This window comes from Helianthus annuus, chromosome 16 (genome assembly GCF_002127325.2).
Source record: "Helianthus annuus cultivar XRQ/B chromosome 16, HanXRQr2.0-SUNRISE, whole genome shotgun sequence".
In the NCBI taxonomy this organism is placed as follows: Eukaryota; Viridiplantae; Streptophyta; class Magnoliopsida; order Asterales; family Asteraceae; genus Helianthus; species Helianthus annuus.
This window is the reverse complement of record NC_035448.2, coordinates 94,179,113-94,186,392: the sequence shown is the minus strand read 5'-3', so window position 1 is coordinate 94,186,392 and position 7,280 is coordinate 94,179,113.

Here is a 7,280-nt window from a genome sequence, read left to right as displayed (position 1 = left end):
ATTTGGAAAGAAAGGAAAACTTGCACCTAGATACGTTGGACCATTCAAGATCGTCGAAAGAATCGGTAAGGTAGCCTACAGACTTGAGTTACCTCCTGAACTTGGAAATGTTCATCCAACCTTTCACGTATCCAATCTCAAGAGGTGTTTAGCCGATGAGAACCTCCACATACCGCTTGATGAAATTCGTGTTGATAAAACACTGAAATTTGTTGAGAAACCGGTAGAAATCATGGAACGTGATGTCAAGTGGCTCAAACGCAAGCGCATTCCTTTGGTCAAGGTTCGTTGGGAATCTAAACGTGGACCCGAGTTTACTTGGGAACGTGAAGACCAAATGAAGGCAAAATATCCGCATCTTTTTCCATCAGTTTCCTCTAAATAAATTTCGGGACGAAATTTCCACAAGTAGGGGAGACTGTAACATTTGTGCTTGTAATCATCATGAACAGTTCTATTATCAATAAAATAATGTAATTTGATCCCAATGTTTGTTTCATTGTGTTTTACATTTTTCATGTTTTGACTTTTATTCAATTCCAAACTCTACATCGCTTTCTGGAGAGTTATACGCTAACTAGTGCGTAAACGTACTCAGTTTAATGCGACAAATACTCCGGAACATCAACATATACTCAACATACCTTAAATAACCTTTACATAACTTAGAAATAAGTTTTGAAGGCTTTGGTATAGCAAAAACAAGTTAATTCGCTTACAGGGACTAAACTTGACAAACTACGAAAGTATGCCAATTTGAACTGTAACGAACATTCCGGAACATGTCCATAAGTTAAACATACCATAAATATCCTTTACATAGCTTAGAAATAGGCTTTGAGAGGTTTGGTATGCTAAAACAAACTTTTGGATCATTCAGGGACTAAAAGTGTCAAAAAGTGCCTAAGTTTGCATTTTTGCGCATAACTTACGTTCTGAATACATCCGGACATCCAAAAATTTATGTAAGCATCCTTATATTATGCCTTAATGTTTGGCATGAGAAAAATCCATTCGTCGCGTCATTTGGATCGTCTTTCGCGCTTATGCACATTCCGTCGTAATTAAGCGAACATCGCGATCGTACGGCCAAACGAACCGACATCCGACATATTTTTGGGCATGTTTCATGTCCACAATGTTTAGGCATCATGTTTGGGCCTTAAAGGTGACTTTACAGGTCTTAAAGGGGCTGGAAATAGCTTAAAAACGCAACAGGGGCTGAATACGTAAATTCTGCAAGTGGTGCAGATCAGACGGGGCTAGGCGACCCGCGTAAGACCTGCACCCACTTTCACGCGGGCCGCGTGAACATGTCTGACAGCAGATTCTGCATTTAATGCAGAATCTGGCCTTTCGTTCGATCAAAGGGCGATGCCTTTTCACCCAAATGAAGGGCCAAGGGTCAGATTCACTGAATCTAACCCCTGGACACGTGTACGCACGAGATCAAAGCACGTTATTCGATAAAACGATCCTAACGGTTCCACTTTTCCTATAAATACCCCCCCCCTTTTGTGTAAAAAACCCACAAATCAGATCTAAATGCTCTAAGTTGATGCTTTTGCTTCATACCTGAGCTATTGGATCTTGATTAGCACTCGGGGACCCTCCGTAAGTCTTCTTTCGCTCTTTTATTCGCTTTTCGAGTCCGAAAGTCAACGTTTTGTTGACTTTCTGCATTGACCAGCTTATGGTCGATGCGAAGTTCATGGAACTTCATAACGTGAGCGTGATCACGATGGTTATGGTCCATAGTGACCATACCTACTGATCACCACGCTATCTAGGCTCGGTGACGAGTCGTAGTTTCGGCCAAAATGTGCATTCTTGCATATTTTGTAACCAAACTACTCGTGGGCATCAAAGCCGTTTGTTTTGATGTCAAACCTGTTTCTAAACTTAGTTAAGCATGTTCTAACATGCTTAGCTCGTCACTTTTAGTTTAGTGCTTATATAGGGCCGTAAGGTAAGCGATCTAAACCATCGCTTATACTTTCGAACCCGACCCATTTGGTCGGTCACTAGGACCTGACCAAACACATTAGGTGACCATAGCTATAACCTTCCGAGGTTACACCTTGTGGTCACGATGTTAGGCGTTCCAGACGCGTTCTACGCGAACGACGCGTAAGGTGGCATAAGCTACCTAAACGGGTCGTGATGGACCGTAAGCACCTAGGTTAAGTTTCATTTTAGTATGTAGGCTTTGTTAAACCATATCACACGAGTCTCCATACTCGTTTGGTTTTCGAACCCGCGTACTGTCCGATCCTTCCGATTTGGTCCGGTATATTAACATAAGCTACCTATTAGGTGCCGTTGATATTCCGTGATCTTTAGCACTATTTGGTTATTATACAAGGAACTCAAAGCAATCTCAGGTGAGTACATTGAACCCCTCTTTTACTGTTTTCCAAACTGTTTTGGGGTGAAACACATGTGCCTATCTGTTACTTTCATGTTTTCCATGTTTTCACATCATATATCTGCTATGCTCATTAGTACATTATAGTACATGATTTCATCACATTTCATGCTAAGTATGCCCATTGTGTGCGTACTTAGTGCATTGATTTACATTACATTTTCTGTTGCATATGTTTACTCAGCATATGGACACATTGATTTACATGAACATTTCTGTTGCATATGTTTACTCAGCATATGGACACATTGATTTACATAAACATTTCTGTTGCATATGTTTACTCAGCATATGGACACATTGATTTACATAAACATTTCTGTTGCATATGTTTACTCAGCATATGGACACATTGATTTACATGAACATTTCTGTTGCATATGTTTACTCAGCATATGGACACATTGATTTACATAAACATTTCTGCTGCATATGTTTACTCAGCATATGGGCACATGCCTTCATTTTGTTATGACATTTGGTTTGTTTAACATGGGACAATACATTCATTAACATTAGCTACGCCGTTCGTTAGTAGGTAGTGGTACCATAGGAATTGACAACTCCCATTCCTGAAGTCCTGGGTTTGATAGGACTGGAAGGAATGACCGAATTCGATATACATAACTTAGATAAACCTTTAATTTGTTTAAGGGTTTATCGCCGCAGTCTCAAGGCTTGGATGTATGCATAGTTTACAATACCGCATAAATGTTAATATCAATAAAGCATGCATTTTCCGCAGAACATAACGTTGATTTAAACCACGTTTTACTTCAACGACTTGTTTTGTGCATATGGTTTAAGTTGATACATTTCGCTTACCATACATGATACATTTTGGGATGCACATTACATGATTTACATTGAACATAAACACGTCGACATTGACATACACATTTGGTGGTTTACATTTGAACATAAACATTTGACATGGTTTACAATAACACTTGACATTTGGTTTACACATGAACAATTTACATGGTGGATTGGTTTGGGTAAATGATTTAAGTAACGTGGCATATGTAATATGATACAAACATGGTGGATACGCCGCTGGTACTTCCTATATATAAATGTTTGTATAATATTACATATCGTGGCGTTATCTAAGTCATTTCAGTTTAGACACATTACATTTTACATAAATAACATATTCTTCACAAGACATTATTTTCACAAACAACTTATCTTATTCAACTCATTTTACTTGGTTATTCGTTTAACCTTGCACTTATCTATACATATCATTTGATGTTATCGTTTTTCAAATGGTTTACAAAGCAAAACAAATTACAAGGTTCATGACTGACTGTCATTAAACATTTCTTTAAGCTCAAGTCATGAATCCCATTTTCACAAAAACTATGTATCTCACAGGCATTTTTATGCTGACGTACCTACTTTCACATGTGTTTTCAGGAGCTATTCCATAGGATGATGATCATGACACTAGGGCGGACCTGTGCCTTAGAGCCTAAAAATGAAGTTTGAACTAGCTTAATTATGTTTTGATTTCTGTACTCTCTTTCCAAGACAATGTAACACCTTTGTTTATAAATAAAATACAACTTGTATGCCATGGTTATGAAACAATTTAATTCTGTTCACGACACTCCCCGGCGTTTTCCGCCGCGGTTGCATGTTATACGCGGTCGGGGTGTGACACAGACTACTTAGCCGAGGGTAACGTCACCGCCAAAAGCGGGGCCTACCATAATTTGCATTAATAACTTAATTCATTATCTTTCAATAATCCGACCCTTTAGGATTGTATCCTTGCTGACTCAAACTACTGGGTTGAGGGTAACGTCGCCTTCAAAAGAGGGGCCTACTACAATAACTAAGATAATCTCTTAAACAAGTGCAAAAGTGCGAAAATAATCAAAGGTTATACTAATACACGAGTCGGATCCAAGTGATTCATCTTGTCTATCTGTTTTTATTTTATTTTCTTTTTCAGCATTTAGTTAGTTTTTATTTTTCTTAGTTTAAAACATTTTTCTAACTTTTTGATTTGATTAGACGTTGAGGATAAACCGGTATTAAAAGCTCTTGTGTCCTTGGACGACCTCGGTATCTTACCAACACTATACTACGTCCACGATGGGTGCACTTGCCCATATGTGTGCTTAGTTTTAGTAAATATCGTGTTTTATAAATTTAAAACTTGGCTAAAAGTGTAAAAAGGGCTTAAATAAACATCTAAAAACATATATACACTAACACGCATCAAGTTTTTGGCGCCGCTGCCGGGGACACAAGGATTTTAAGAAAGTTAGGAATCAACGGCCTAATCATCTTTTTATTTTTCTTTAATTTTTAGGATTTTTTTTTTAGATTTTTCAGCTTCTGCAGAGCTCAGCACGGGGCCGTGCCCGCTGAACACGCCCCCGTGCCCAATCATTGGAACTGGCAATCCTGTTTTATATCAGACAGTAGGCTGAACACGGGGCCGTGTCCACTCAACACGCCCCCGTGCCCAAGATTCAGTTGCTGAAAACAGAACCGTTTTATCCCGACGGTTGGTAACTTCTGATACAAACATGAGTAATAGTGATTCTTTTTACTTTCGGCACTCTTATGGTTTGTGGTGTCAAATATGTGGAGGCGAACACGAGGAATTAAAATGTTTCTTCCTCACTTATAGGCCACACTATATAGACCCACCAATTCCTTGTAGCCTTAAGAGGGGCGAAAGTAAAAATAAACATTATTTCTCCCTCGAATGCGCCCAACCGGATATTCTAGGAGATATGCTCCTTGACGAGCTATTTCAACTAGAAGAACTACTTCTAAATTGGTCAAAAGAACTTAGGAAGGATTTCTTAGATCCATCCCAAGATGATGACCATGAGGAAATGTTGGAACCGCATTCTGACAACCTCGTTGCTCCCAAAAATACCTTTCTTCCTAGACAAGACGTGGACGATAGTCGTCCCTGTGCCGATTGTGCCGTGAAGGACTCCCCATCGACCTCGTTCGGTGCATACATAGACCTGAGCGATTCGGCATACACCTTCTTTAACGAGAGCCCGGGAAAGGGTTGGACTTGTCCACCTAGAATGAAAATAGGAATTACCCTCACCGACAACCTCTTGCGTTCTCGCCTTAGTATAGGACAATTAAGGTATCTTAGGCACTTTGGGGTTGTTCCAACAAGTCAGGAGCCACCCGATACAAGTTAGCGCCTTAGAAAAGACAAAACTCCATAAGACAGCCCTCCGACACGGGGCCGTGTCCGGTCACCACGACCCCGTGTTCGCTCAGAAGATTTTCTGCTGATTCTGTCAGAATACGGACAAAATGTGTCAGGATTTTTTTTTTTTTTGCACACGGGGCCGTGTCCGGCGGACACGGGGCCGTGTTCAGTGTGTTGTCGTTTTCTTTAAATGCAGCCTGAATCCTGCTCATTTTTGACCACTCCACAAAGCAGAGATCCCTGGAATCTTCACATATACCATCCTAGGTAAGTACCAAAAGAAGGTTCCTAAGGACCATCTTGTCTTTTCCACTTTTGTTCATTTCCTCTTCTTCCAAAAATTTTTCAAACCCTACCTCCATGGAAGCTTGGAAACCCATGATTCCAACCTTCTATGCAAGGTTTGTAGGAATTTTCGCTATGGATTCTTGTCTAAAGTTAGTTCTATAACTTTGTTTTTAAATTATCTAAGCTCATAACACGACGAAAGTATATAGAGATAATTTAAAAACCTAGAACCATTAGACAAAAATTCCTGCAGACAGTTGAACACGGGGCCGTGCTCACTGAGCACGGGGCCGTGTTCGAGGTACTGTTTTGCAAAAATTTAGTTATCCTCGGCTTATTTCGCAGAAAATGGCCAGCCGAAACAGCGGAGCATCTTCAAGGAATAACCGAAATGGAAGGAGATCGTCCACCGCAGAGGATTCCCTAGTAAACTACGTTTACGCTTTAAGGGAAGCCGTGGACGAATTGACAAGTGTAGAAGAAGCTTTAGTGGACCGCGTTAATCATCTGACGATAGGTTTGGAGGGCTGCCTGCAAGAAGTGAACCTTCTGCACCAAAGGTTAAACCTTCTTGCTTCCCCGCCTTTGGTTCCGGTGATTACACACAGGGCGTGGAATGTGGTACCCGAGGTTATCATCCCAGCAGAATGGCACGCCCTGCACCAAGTACCGCAACCAAGGGTAGTGCAAGGAATCCCGGTAAGCGCTCCTCCTCAAGATACCGACGAGAATGAGGCTACCTTCTACCTCCCAAGGGAGATAGAAGAATGGCTTTGAGTGAGAACCTAGGAGCCATGGGCTGAAGAATGTTTCTACATCGGGAAGCTATTCCCGAAATTTTCATAAATAAGTAGAACCTTTATGATAACCTTATGTACCCCTTAGTTAATTAACTATATTTATGTAATCTCTATGATTAGCAATGTTATGATGGTTTTTATGATTTATGGACTCATGGTGGTAATGGATGAAAAAGGGAATGAGAAAAAAATGGAACCATGCAGAAGAACAGAACAAACCGACAAAAATCTCCATAACAGAAGGCTCCACACGGGCCGTGCCCAACCAACACGGCCCCGTGCTGAGCCCCCTGCAGGAAATCACCCAGTTTAGGTAACTGGACACGGGCCGTGTTCAGCGAACACGCCCCCGTGTCCAGGCTTCTGTTTCACTTCTATAATTTTTTGTTACTGGCACTTGACCACGGGGCCGTGCCCGGTCAACACGGGGCCGTGTCCAGAGTGCCAGTAACACAAATCTTTGTTTTTAAACACACTTTTACATATTCTAATCAACCAAAAACTCTATTTTTGGACACATTGAGGACAATGTGTAATTTAAGTGTGGGGGGATGCTAAAACC